The sequence below is a fragment of the Elephas maximus genome, chromosome 14, assembly GCF_024166365.1.
Source record: "Elephas maximus indicus isolate mEleMax1 chromosome 14, mEleMax1 primary haplotype, whole genome shotgun sequence".
In the NCBI taxonomy this organism is placed as follows: Eukaryota; Metazoa; Chordata; class Mammalia; order Proboscidea; family Elephantidae; genus Elephas; species Elephas maximus.
Genome location: NC_064832.1, coordinates 60319851 through 60334760, shown reverse-complemented (window position 1 = coordinate 60334760; position 14910 = coordinate 60319851).

Below are 14910 nucleotides of genomic sequence, written 5' to 3'. Positions count from 1 at the left end.
ATCGGGTAATTCCAGGAATGCACTTTCATCTAGAAGATTCCTGGATTCTTTGTTTTGAGAGTTTGTTGAGGTGTTCATGATCTGTTTCTTTATGTGACTTCAAATTGACTGTTGTCTCCAAGCCATCTATAAGTTATTTTATTAGTTTATGCTTGCTTACTGTGTTGTAGCTGATTGCTTTGTTTTGTTTTGGTATACCCCTATGGATTGTTTAAGTGAGCCAGCTTGATTATTTTCACCTTTGGAGCTCTGATGTCCTGTCCTCAGCTGGCTAGAGCTGTTATCAGGTATATCAGTCTAAGAGTCCATTCAGTTTTCTTGTATGAATTCAGCTCAGGTTTCCAGGTAGCTGATCATCAAGTGTGTGGTACAGGCTCTGTCCTACAGTCTTAGAGAGGCAGGGGTGATTGGCATATATACCGGTATCTGCTTGCAGCAGGGGGTCATGTTCTGAACAAGGCAGGGGGCTGAGAACCCACCCCTGAGTGTCTCTGAAGAAAACACGTCCCTGCTCCCTAAAACGTGCTGGTGGGTGGGTTCTGCAGACGGACCATGGGCACCCAAAGTTTTTGGTTGTAAGGACTGGGAGGTACCAGTTATCTCTGGACCCCTGTCGCAGGTGGCTGGGTGACCCGAGTGTAGCGACCAGTCCTTAGCTCCCTGATGTGGGTAGGTGAGGACCTTGTTTTATAGGCAAAGCGATGTCAAATGTCAAACACCCACCTCTCCACCGCACAGCTTAAATGGTTGGAGTTTGCCAGCAAAGGCCTATTCTCCCAAAATAGGGCCACACAGGTCCATGTAGAAGGGAAAGGTGCTCAAGGTCCACGGATGGTTTATGCCTGGACAGGAACAGCTTCTGTCTTGAGCTCCCCCGGTTAATGGAGCTAGCAAATTATCTTTTCCCCCCAATTGCAATTTTTTTTCCTTCCCCAAGGCTGGGAGGATGGCTCTAGGTGCTCAACAGGGCCTATGTCAGGCCCAGGGATTCAGCCACTGAAGCCAGCTTCGGGGTGGGGGGTGCAGGAAAATATACGTAATTACTTAGCTTTTGTCGAGAGCACCATTCTTCTCAGGTTCTGGAGGTGTGAGCAGGCTGTGTGGCTGGCTTCTTCTCCCTGAGGAAACTGTGGCCGAAGGCTAGTATCAGCCCACCACCACTGCCGCTCCGGGAATGGTGCCTGAGGGCTCCCCGTGATTCCAGTCTGGTAACTCCTCTCCACTTCTGAAAGTTCTCTTCCTCCCCCGGCCCCTCAGTTCATTGTCTAAGCTTGCCTTTAATGCTCAATGCTCCCAGCTTTTCGCAAATATACTCGTTTCATTTGTTTTTTGGGTCTATGTTGTAAAGAGGGCTCGCCAGACGCATCTGTCTATTCCGCCATCTTGGCTCTGCCCTCAATACTTGTTTTTAAAAAATAAATAAAAATTATATGTGCTAAGAGGGTACTCAGTTCACCTTTCGGTTAAAAATAACTGAAGGTCATCTCAAACTACTAAAAGGTAAATAGGAAGTATTGGTTGGTGTTAAAGCGGGGTATCTCACCTAACCAGAAGAACATAGTTGAAAACTAGTCCTCTAGGAAAACAGGAACCAGAGATCAACTGTCCTTCAAAATCATCTGCAATTTTGTTTTCTGGATGTCTTGGATTTATTTTCTCTAAGTGGCATAGTGGTTAAGAGCTCAGCTGCTAACCAAAAGGTCCACAGTTCAAATCCACCAGATGCTCCTTGGACACACTATGGGGCAGTCCTCCTCTGGCCTATAGGGTTGCTATGAGTTGGGATTGACTCAACGGCAACATGTAACAGAATGGAAGGGTGTCTATTGATTGGCAATGCTCACATCACATTATTTGTTCTAATAGACTAATGATTCATATATTGCAACGTCTTCATTGGCTTAAGTGAAATGCCTATATGTCATTATCAATATTAAAACAAAATATTGGAGGAAAATTCTTATTTAGCTGGCATAAGTCTTTGAACCATTGTCTGAAGATCAATTTGTACCAAAATAAACCTCAGGGGCACTTTTGTTTTACTAAGGTAGATCCCAGGTGATGAGAAATTACTGAGACTATCATAATTTCTTATTTTTGTTTCCTATAGAAATCATAAAAATTCAAGTAATATATTTAATTAATTGTGCTTAATTAAATTTCTGAATTCTTTTTAGGTTTATTATCAAATCCATGAAAATAACCCTTTAGATTCATTATCGGAACCAAGATAATAAAGAAGGCCTTGCTACAAAGTGGAAAGAGCAATGATTTTTCAGTTAAACTTATATAAACTTTAAATGCTAGATCATTCACAATCTTTGAAAATTGTAAAAATTTTAAACTTACCTTACCTCAATGTCTTCATTTTCCTCATGGCTTATTGTGATAGTTAAATGATGTAGTGCATACAAACATTTCACTATAGTTAATCATGTAGAATGGCTTAAAATCTAAGGTGATTTAATATTTTTATGTAATTTTTGAAAATATAGTTTTGTTTTGTTTTTTTCTTAGTCTTCTATTTTAAAACTTTGTTGTATTATGGGTCAGTACTTCCACAATAAGAACCAATGTCACAATTCTTTACCAACCAGTAAGGTCAGCTAACCTATTTAAGAGCTAGAGTGAGATTTTAGGTTCACTTTTGTCCCAGAAGATATTCTGGATACGGCCTATAATTAAATGTGCCCACTGACAAGTCTTCACCTCTGATGAAACCGGGAGAGAGCAGTGTTCCCAGGAGGTCTCAGAGGGTGAAAGTTCTTTGTTCTTCTTGACAGCATTAGCAGTCCGGCAAGAAAGTTGAAGGTCTACCAGCCTCTAAGAATGAGTTCATGCAAAGGGCAGTAGTGGGAAAATGTGTTAGAGTTCACTACTGCAAACTGACTACTCTTTAGAAAAATAGAAGATACCTATTACTACTATTTTTGAGCTAAAACTTTTCAGAAGTATTAAATTTATGCAAAACTTTCATATCACTAAGGTAAACATTTGTTCATAAGGTTCTTGTCTACAGTTTAGTAAAATTATTTTAAGTCAAAATATATGCTAAAGGAATTGGAAAATTTTAAGGACAATCTCCTGATGATAAACTCCATTTTAACCCACAATTCCCTTAAATAAAATTTTCGATATGAATGTGCATAGATTGTAGAAAAGAAAAAAATAATTGACAGTTTGTTTTCTGAGACTGCATTTTTATCTAAAGACAGTTAATCTCAACTGAATATCCCTTAATTCATTATGTTTTCATGTGCTACAAACAACAATCCAAAATAATAATGTATAAACATCATCAGAGTCCTACTTTAGCACATTTCAAACATTCATTCATTTAATTTTTATCTTATCTTTATATGTAAAACCAAACCTGTTGCCGTCAAGTCAATTCTGACTCATAGCAACCCTATAAGACAGAGTAGAACTGCCCCATATGGTTTCCAAGGAGCGCCTGGTGGATTTGAACTGATGACCTTTTGTTTAGCAGCTGTAGCTCTTAACCACTATGCCACCAGGGTTTCTTTATATGTAATATAGTATTTTAATATATAGAGAGTTTTCATTTTTTATGTAGTTTTAAACATGATAGTTTAATACCTAAATAACAATTTCTTAAAGGAAATAAATGAAAATGGTACAAAAAGCATAAAGGGAGATTTTTCTTGCACAGAAAATACAACTGATAAAATAAAGTCCTAACAAGAAAGAAATCAGATTGACCACCAGTTAAAGAATAATTTGATGTTTATTTTACCTCAATTGGGCAGAATTATAAACTATAATATTGCAGTTCAGCTACTTTACCCTACTTCAGATTCTCATCCCAGTCAAATATCATTGCCATAACTGCTTAAATCATTTATTCTTTGGTATTATCTTCTTAATCTTTATATTGGGCAGCAACATGCCCAATATCCTTGGAAAATTACTGGTCTTCATCCATGGTTTTGAAAGATTAATTCTGATAATCCCTTATTGTGATGCACTCCACAAAGAGGATGTGAGATGAACTTCATGATTCCTGAACATCATCGTGTAGGTATTAAATAGAGGTATTTACATATCTTTCATGAAATTGCATATACATTTAATCACCTTATAAGAGCTCAGTCCATTATTTTGGGTATTTTATATTAAATATATGTTTCTTACATTGTTCTTGAAACAAAACAAAATTTTGCTTTACATGTTAAGATTGGAATGTCACTTCATAATTTGTTTCATTTTTAAGCCTAGTATTACCTTGTGGTTTTGCTATCTTTAAAGTAATTACAATGCAAAATAGAATTTTGTCACTCTCACACAGTGTATATAGATTAAAAAAAAACAGTTGCCGTCAAGTCGATTCTGACTCATAAAGAACCTATAGACAAAGTAGAGCTGCCCCGTAGAGCTTCCAAGGAGTGTCTGGTGGATTCAAACTGCGACCTTTTGGTTAGCAGCTGTAGCATTTAACCACTACACCACCAGGGTCTCCAATATATGTAGATATTATATATATATAATATATATATATATATTTTATCTTTTCTTCTTTTTCCTGTTGATATTAAGTTGAGAAGTGTTTAAAGTTTATTCTGAAAACAATAATCTGGTAATACATAAAACATTTTTCATGATGATTACAGCAATAACATGTATATCAAGAATTAATTTAGAGTAATAGGAAAATAAAACATAAAATATTTGAATTACAGTTAATATAACTTGTCCAGAACTTTTTAAATAAAATATATAAAAATATCTAAATACCTCTATTCTACTTCTGTTCAAATAAGAAATGACTAAGAAAACAGTCATATTTGAGTTTAAAAAAACTACATAAAATACATTTTTATAAATTGACAAGAGACATGATCTATTCATAGGTGTTTTATAGAAGTATTATATTTTATATTTTAGAATATATTTTCAAAACATTATATACTAGTGACCATACGTTCTTGCTAGCCTTGATCATTATTGGTAAAATATATAGGTAATTACCTGTTATATATTCTTAATATTTCATAATTACTATCAATCAATACAACAGTGGAAAAATCTAGATTTCTCTCAAAGTCTGAGTTCAGCGTATCTTTCATAATCTTCCATCTGGCTACTGTTTTTAATGTCATATTTCTTTTTATCTTCAAATATTTGTCACTTTTTGGCAACATTTTCTTCAACAACATAGTGGTTTTATCCTGAGCTTAACAAATATTCTTTTCCTGTCTTTTACATTCTTCAGATCCATTTTACTTTCAGGCTTGTAATACTTGTGGGCACAAAAGGTTTGTACTGAACTGCTAACCTACAGGTTCTAACCTCCCAGCAAGGAAGAAAAGGCTGGAGGGTTGCTTTCGTTAAGATTACAGCCAAGGAAACTATATGGAGCACTTCTACTCTATAATACATGGGGTCATCATAAGTCAGAATACATTCAATGGCAAGTAAAAACAACAATATTCCAGATCAGTATATATACTATAAAAAGCTTAAAAATAAATTAGCTTTATATATAATTTAGGATGCTTGAAAAATAAAAACAAGTTATGCCCAAAGTAGTTTTTAAAAAATTATAAAAATACCACAGACTTAAATAAATATGCTAAAAGAATAATATAATTAATTAACAAAAGCAGTATAAGTTTTGTTAGAGATGTTACAAGTGATATGAAAAAGGAAACGTAAAAACAGTTATTTTAAAGTAATGCATTAAAATTTTCAGCAATTGTATGTCAGTAAATTTGAAATTCTAGGTGAAATTTATAGATTTCTGAAAAAATAAAAATGTAAAACTTTATGTAAATATAAAAATTTGAGTAGCTGTATAACAAATGGAATATTAGTAATCACTTTCAATTCCCCAAAACTCAAAAACTAGTATATTTATACATGTATTGTAACAGTATTTTCTTAAGTTATACCTCTCATATGCAGAATATTTCAGAGTAGAGGTAACACGATTTCCTGACTCATTTTATTATACATATTTAAGCTTGATTCTAAAGTCAAACAACTGGGACGGGAAAAACAAACCAAAAAAAGTAAAGAAAAACAAAATTTAAAAAAAGCTCATTTAACTTATGAAGAGTGATGGCAAAAATCCTAAGAAAGTATTGTCTGTTTACCTAGAAATCAATGAATGTAAAAACAATGTATGCCATGGAATATATTTTAACCAGGGTGGAAATATTTAATAATTGGTTGATAAATAATGAAAATAATATATCACCTAGATATCAAAATAAATTACACATTGAAGTTATATGAATTTGTTGAATTTAATCACATGTAAAGAATACAGAATTGTATGAGTTTTATGGAAGGACTTCTGGGCCCTTCCCAACTTGTCAGTCGTAGAGTCCTACTTTCTCCACCTCAAAAATAAGACCATCAATTCCAAGAGTGTCAGGATCTCTATCGGTCAGGCATTCAGTTTCAATAATTGTTCAGTTTCAAGCTAATTGCTGCTTTTCACCAAAGCCCAAAGAGTCGCCTCCCGGTCAGGATTACCTCACAGTGGAGTCTGCCTCCTCTTGCCAAGGGGTCCAATTGGCAATATCGTTATCAGTCATAGTGCCTTGTATCATCTCCTACACCAGTAAGGTGTTGGGCCCCCTTTACGTGGTAGAGAGCTGAAGAGACAGTGGTTTTTCCTTTACTACTGGTGAGAATTAGCTTTGTGAATCTGCCCACATAGTCTAAAAATCTTTACGTAGCAAACAGAAGCCAGAATTTTGTCAGCTTATTGGTGGACCCTGCTAGCATGGTTTGATTTCACCACAGAGATCATTGACAGTGAGGCTCTGACCTGCCAAAGAACAGAATACAATCTACAGGTAAATGCTTTGGTCATCAGAGGGTAGGCACAGTTGAGCTAAATTCTGACTCACCCACTGGTGGCAAATGGCAGATGAGTTTGTCAGTAGCTCTATTTGCAGCTCTCCCTTGAGGATTACCTCTTTGACTCCTATGGGATGGGGAAGCAGAAGCATACCAAAAAAGAAAAAAATCTTAACGAAACTCGTTGCTGTCTAGTGGATTCAGACTCATTGTGGCCCTATAGGACAGAGTAGAACTGTTCCATAGCATTTGGAAGAAGCGGCTGGTGGATTGGAACTGTTGACCTTTTAGTTAGCAGCCATAGCTGGCTGTAGCCCTTAACCACTGTGACAAGTAGAAGCATATGACATATAAATTCCATTATATTTTCAAATGCCAAAGCAACAAAAACAATACATTGATTCAAAGAAACCAACCCACAAAGTCAGTTTAACCCTCCCCTCTATTTTTTTTCCTTCCCTTCAAGTTTTGCTCACAATCTATTAGTTGAATTCAGACACCTTTTGTTTGTTTTGGTTTTGGTTGTTAATTTCCTGTAAGAACATACACCAAAGGGTTTTACACTTTCATTTCAAAGGTATACGTTCACTTGTGAGTGTCCTAGTTGAGCTCAGAGCTCAAACAAATGAATTTCAAAATTTTCGTTATATTCAAAACCCTGTGAGTCTATTGATGGTTCAACGGTAGAATTCTAACCTGGCACGTGGAATACCAGGATTAGATTCCCTGCCAATGCACCTCGTGTGCAGCCACCACCTGCTGTCAGTGGAGGCTCGTGTGTTGCTATGATGTTGAACAGGATCCGGTTGAGTTTCTAGACTAAGCTGGACTAGAAAGAAAGGCCTGGTGATCCACTTCTGAAAATTATTCACTGAAAATCCAGTTGATCACAATAGCATAATCTGCGACCGATCCCAGAGATGGTGAAGGACTAGGCAGCATAGGGTCACCAGGAGTCAGGAGCTGACTTCATGGTCGTTAACAACAATAAAAACAAAGCCCTGTACAAGCTTTGGGAATTCCTGGGCCTTCCTCTTCCCTTCTGTAGAAGAGAGCAACAATCAGAAGCATCATTCAAGTGGCTTGTTTAATTTCTATCTCTTGTTCTGAGTCTCATTCACAGGTAGGAGAGTGTGGGATCTTTTCTTCACCATTTCACCTACCACTTGGCAAGAGCATGTGCTACTGGATTTTGGGAGGTCTTTGCATTTTTTTTTCGCATAGCTCTCCAAATACCCACTGGTTCCCTCTGTCTTTTCTTTAAAAATACATGCTTGCAATATATCCAAGGGACTTGAAAAAGTGACGAGAACAGACATGTTCCTTGCAGCACTATTTATAATAGCCAAAATATGGAAGCAACTTAAATGCTAATCAACAGGTGAGTAGATAAACAAAATGTGGTATATACATACAATATTACTCGGCCAGAAAGAGAAATGTCCTGAGACAATATGCTGACTGAAATAAGGCAGTCACAAAAGGGCAGATATTGTAGGATCTCACTTACGTAAGAAGCCAAAAAAAGTAAAAGTATAGAGCTTAAAATTTATTAGTGGTTATGAGGGGCAAAAAGGAGGGGAAAGGAGGTTTACTGCTTATGGAGCACTGAGCCTGTCCATGGTGATGGAAGATGTGCATTGATTAAAGGTAAGGAATTGCACAGCTGATTAATATAATTGATGTTAATAAGTTGTACAGTACATCTGTAAAGAGCTGAATTGGCCAGTGTTGTATGATATATATATCTACAACGACAACAAAAAAAGACAACAAAAGAGCAGCTACTGATGCTGCTTATGTACAATCAAACTCCAAGGGATTTGGTTTCCTGATCTGGAGATTTAGGGTCATGGTTTCATGGGACATTTTAGTTAATTGGCCTAATTTCATCATTAGTGCTTCTGCGCTACCTCCTAGTTCAATGAGGAGTGCCTGGGGTCTTAAAATCTTGCAACCAAACATCGAAGGCACAACAATTGATCTCCATTCACCTGAAACAACAAAAGAAGAAAGAGAGTCAGGAATAGGAGGAGGAAATGGAAGGAGTGGGTAATTGCTTCCATGAACAATACCTCCTTTGTTATGAGACCAGAAGAACTGGATGGTGTCGGCTTTCCATTGCTGAATGTTTCAATCAAAGGTTCTATAGAAGAATCCTGATCAAAAGGGGTAAAATGCCAACAAAATTTCAAATTCTCATCTAATCCAGGTTTTCTGAAGTTGTGGAAGCTGGATGAACCTCTGAAACTATTGACATGAGATAATCTTTAAACCTTAAACCAAAAATATCCCCAGAAGTCTTTTTTAAACCAAACAATAGTTTAGCTCAATTAGCAAACAATGTCTGTCTTGAGTATTGTACTTTTTGAAGAACTGTGCTATATGGGATTAAATTGACAACAACAACTTGAAAACCTGGACATAAAGTTTGGGGGCAGTGAGTTTATGTTAATAGAGGGAGAACAATTTAGAAAAGGAGGGTGAGGATATAACTGAGGAATGTAATCAATGTCACTGAATCGTACACAGAAATTGTTGAATTGGTTATGTTCTGCTGTGTATATTTTTAATAACAGCAACAAAAATAAAATAAATTATTTTTAAAAATGCATTGTGTGTTTGCTGATTGTATCCTCACTGTCATATTTGTCAGGCAGTCAAACAGTCCCTAGGTAGCAGTAATTACTGAAGTTTCTAGGTCAGCTTGTCCTACTTCCATTCCATACATTCGGCTTATAAGGAGACGAGCCCAAGTAGATATGAACAATTTGTTACTCAAGGCATAGTAGGCAGCATGAACCTCATATTTACATCAGTTCCCTTTGCAGAGGGGGACTAGGTAGATGCTGCACACACCGTGTTTTGTGTTGTAGTTGACAAACTCCAGGCTTAGGGATCTTTCCAATCCTGTAAGGAAAATGCTTGCAAACCATGGAGTCCCTGCATGGCACGAATGGTTAAAGGCTCAACTACTAGCCAAAACATTGGCAGTTCAAATGCACCTAGTGATGTTTCAGAAGAAGGCCTAACAATTGGCATCTGAAAGGTCACGGCCTTGAAAACCCTGTGGAATACAGTTCTACTGTGATACATATGGAGTCGCCATGAGTTGGAATCAAGTTGATAGCAACTAACAACACTTGTAAATCTGAGCAGTTTTGCCTGCTATCCCCACAGGAGTCATTATCTATTATCCTATCTCTGACTCAGAGGAGGATACTTTCTCTAGCTCCCAAGGCTGTTTACAATGCAAATGTCCATGGACAGATATTTCTTAACAGAAGCTTACACAAGAAGTGAAGATCCATCACAAAGAATTGTCTACCTACACCCGGCAGTCAAAAAAGGAGCCAGTTGCAGAAGAACATTCCACACAGAGGAAACAGCCAGTACTAGAGCCCTGAGGCTCAACCTTAGACTGCAACAGGAACAGCAAAAAGGCCAATGTTACTGGCTTGTAAGGATTCATGGAGGCATTTAGTAAAGCTGTGTCTTAGTTGCCTAGTGCTACTGTTACAGAAATACCACAAGTGGATGGCTTTAACAAAGATAAATTTATTTCCTCACAGTAAGGTAGGCTAAATGTCCAAATTCAAGGTATCAGCTCCAGGTAAAGGCTTTCTCTCTCTGTCAGCTCTGGAAGAAGGTCCTTGTCCCCAGTATTCCTATGGTCGAGGAGCTTCTCAGGTGCAGGAACCCTAGGCCCGAAGGATGCACTCTGCTCCTGGTGCTGCTTTCCTGGTGGTATGAGGTCTCCAACTCTCTGTTTGCTTCCCCTTCTTTTTACCTCTTGAGAGATCAAAGGTCGTGCAGGCCACACCCCAGGGAAAATCCCTTTACCTTGGATCAGGGAGGTGACCTGAGTAAGAGTGGTGTTAAAATCCCACCCTAATCCTCTCAACATAAAATTACAATCACAAAATGGAAGACAACCACACATGGCCTAACCAAGTTGATACATATTTTGGGGGGGACACAATTCAATCCATGACAAGGTGATAAGGTATAAAGAAAAATATAGATAGGGACAGATTACGTAATGACCTAGAGAAATCGTTTTATATTTTCCAAATATAATATGAACTATCAAAGATGGCTTTATTCTCTTATTGTCATTAAATATTGCAAACTTATAAGAAAAAGGAAATAATATAACCAATACCTGTACGCCTACCATAAAAATTAGCAGATTTTAACATTTTACCGTATGTTTCAGAACATGTTATAAGACACATACTCTTCTAAGAGATACTGTTAAAGCTACCATTTTACTTTTTTTCTCCTTGTATTCCTTATCCCCTGAATTTAAAAATATTTCACCTTTTCTTTTATTATCCCACGTATGTCATATAATTTCATTATGTATGTAGACATAAATAAAATGTAAAATATTGCTTTGCATGTTTAAAATATATGTATATATTTTCAATCAGGTTCATTTTACTTTATTCCTCTGTCAAGGTATGTTTTTGAAAGTCATTCATATTGGTGCATTTTCTCCATTTTTAAAATTTGTGTTACCATTTGCCATTGTTATGCCATAATTAATTAGTCAGTTCTATGATCAATGGATATTCAGGTAGCTTCTTATATTTAGCCTTATAATCTATACTATAATAGGGTTTTGTTCTTATTTTTTACACATTCCTCCACATACACATATACAGGAGTTACTCATAGGTATACATAACTAAAAATGTGATTATTGGACATAACTAAAAATGTGATTATTGGGAATATTGTATGAACATATCAAATATATGAGATACTCCCATATTCTACCAATTTACATGCTGCCAGATATATATAAAAGTTTTTGTTGTCCCACATCCTAATCAAAATTTCAATTGCTGTTATTGTCAGATTAACAGAATTTTGTCAAAAATGGTGAAGTGTATTTTATTGGTAATTTAAATTTAAAACTTCCTCATTGATAGAGAAATTGATAAGCCTTTCATATGATTATTCCTTATTCATATTTCCTGTTCTGTTAGTTACTGTTTACATCTTTTTTTCCATGTTTTAACTGATTATCTTTTTTTCTTCTTGCTTTTGATAAGTTCTATCTATACACCATATATAACTGCCTTATAGGATTTCCAAGGAGTACCTGGTGAATTCAACCTGCTGACCTTTTGGTTAGCAGCTGTAGCTCTTATCCACTATGCCAACAGAGTTTGCATTTTATATATATATATTTATATATACATACATTCATGTATTATTAATTTTTATATCACTTCTTTCCTAGTTGCCTAAAAGATAATATCTGCTTCTATTATATCCTCACCCCCGAATACATATATATTTACTTTTATATTTATTGTGCTATAATAATATCTTTCCAGGGACTATAGTTGCTCAATCTCTTTTAAAAATATTTAAAGAAGTAGAAATTTCCTATTGGGCAACAGGAAAAACACCACCATCAATAATCCTGCAGTCATTATGAGGTCAGTGATTTCAGTTTATACTATTTTTCTTGAAATTATTTGTTTTACATCTTGGTACTGTCTTTCATGGCTCCTGTGTAGTCTTCACACAGTCTTGGATTCCACAGAGTAACTCCTCTTTACAAGTTGGCAAAAATTAACATAAAACCAAAACCAAACCCATTGCCATCGAGTTGATTCTGACTCATAGTGACATAGAGAAGTAAAAATATATGGTTTTCTACATTTTAGGATTCTGAAGAGTACCTGTGATTTACAAGAGTCAATTGTATCTTCTTTAGCTGAGAGCTGCCTTGTGTAGCTTGCTACCCATGGACCTCTTGTTTATAAAGCAGGACCAAATTGCAATAAGACATAGGATTCCAAGAATTTGGCCAAGTAGATCTTAGAGTCATTGGATTGATCAAGAGAATACCACACTTTCATTGCTATAAGGCAAATCGTTCTTTAGACCTCCTATATATACCCACTACCCATTGCCATGGAGTCGATTTCTGACTATAGCAACCCTATAGGACAGAGTAGAACTGCCCCACAAAGTTTCCAAGGAGCGCCTGGTGGATTCAAACTGCTGACATAGTGCTTAACCACTATGCCACCAGAGTTTCCAAAGCCTCAGTTAATATAAAGAACACACTTCTTGGCATGAATCTTCATGTAAGTCTGACAGCCCACACTTATTAATTAAAGGGATTTATAATAAAACACATATCTGCCTGTTTGTCCTACAGTGAGGACTTGTGTGTTGTTATGATACTGGACGCTATGCAACTTGTATTTCCAAAACCAGCAAGGTCACTCATGGTGGACTGATTTCAACAGAGCTTCAACTAAGAGAGACTAGAAAGGACATGGTGATCTATTTCTAAAAAAATTGATCAGTGAAAATCTTTCGAGTAGCAGTAGAACATTGCCTGATATAGTGCCAGAAGATGAGCCTCTTAGGTTGAAAGTTGCTCAGAATACAACTGGAGGAGAGTTACCTCCTCAAAGTGGAGTGGATCTGAATGATATGGATGGAGTAAAGCTTTTGGGACCTTCATTTGCTGATGTGGCACAAATCAAAAGAGAAGAAATAACTGCAAATATCCATTAATAATTGGAACATGGAATGTATGAAGTATGAATCTAGGAAAACTGATGGTTGTCAAAAATGAAATGGAATGCTGGTACATAGATACTAGCCACTAGTAAGCTGAAATGGACTGGTACTGGTCATTTTGAATTGGAAAATCATGTGGCCTACTAAGCAGGAAACAACAAATTGAAAAGGAATGGTCACTCATTCATTCCAAAAAGAACATTTCAAGATTTACCCTGAAGGACAATTTTATCAGTGATAATTTTTTTTTTTTTTTTTAGGATAATACCTATATGCCTACAAGGAAGACCAGTTAATACAAATATTATTCAAATTTACACACAAACCACTAATGACACACTTGAAGAAATTGTAGATTTTGACCAACTTCTGCAGTCTGAAATTGATCAAACATGCAATCAAAATTCATTGATAATTACTGATGATTGGAATGTGAAAGTTGGAATCAAAGAAGATGGATCTGTAGTTGAAAAATATGGCCTTGGTGATAGAAATGATGCCAGAGATCACATGATAGAATTTTGCAAGAGCAAAGACCTTGATATTGCAAATACCTCTTTTCAATGACATAAATGGAGACTGTACACATGGACCTCACCAGACAGAATACACAGGAATCAAATCAACTACATCTGTGGAAAGAGACCATAGACAAGCTCAATATCATCAGTCAGAAGACCAAGGGCCAGCCATAGAACATACCATCAATTGCTCATAAGGAAGTTCAAGCTGAAGCTGAAGAAAATTAAAACAAGTCATGGGAGCCAAAATATGACCTTCAATATATTCCACCTGAATTTAAAGACCATCTCAAGAACAGATTTGACACATTGAAAACGAATGACTGAAGACCAGATGAATTGTGGGATAACATCAAGAACATTATACATGAAGAAAGAAAAAGTTATTAAAAAGACAGGAAAGAAAGAAAACACCAGTGTAGATGCCAGAAGAGGCTCTAAAACTTGCTTTTGAATGTAGCATATCTAAAGTGAATGGAAGAAATGGTAAAGTGAAAGAGCTGAACAGAAGATTTCAATGGTAGCTTAAAATGAAAAAGTATTATAATGAAATGTGCAAAGACCTGGAGTTAGGAAGCCAAAAGGAAAGAATACATTTGATATATCTCAAGCTGAAAGAACTGAAGAAAAAAATTGAAGCATCGAGTTGCAATATTGAAGAATTCCACGGAAAAATATTAAAAAAAAAAAAACACAGCAAGCATCAAAAGAAGATTGAAAGAATACACAGTCACTGTACAAAAATAATTGGTTGATGTTCAATCATGTCACGAGGTAGTAAATGATCAAGAACCTATGGTACTGAAGGAATAAGACCAAGACACACAAAAGAATTGGCAAAAAACAAGGCTTCAGGAATTGATGGAATACCAACTGAGATGTTTCAATAAATAGATTCAATGCTGGAAGCTCTCACTCGTTTATGCCAAAAAAATTGGAAGACAGCTACCTGGCCAATCAACGGGAAGAGACCTATATTTGTGCCTGTTTCAAAGAAAAG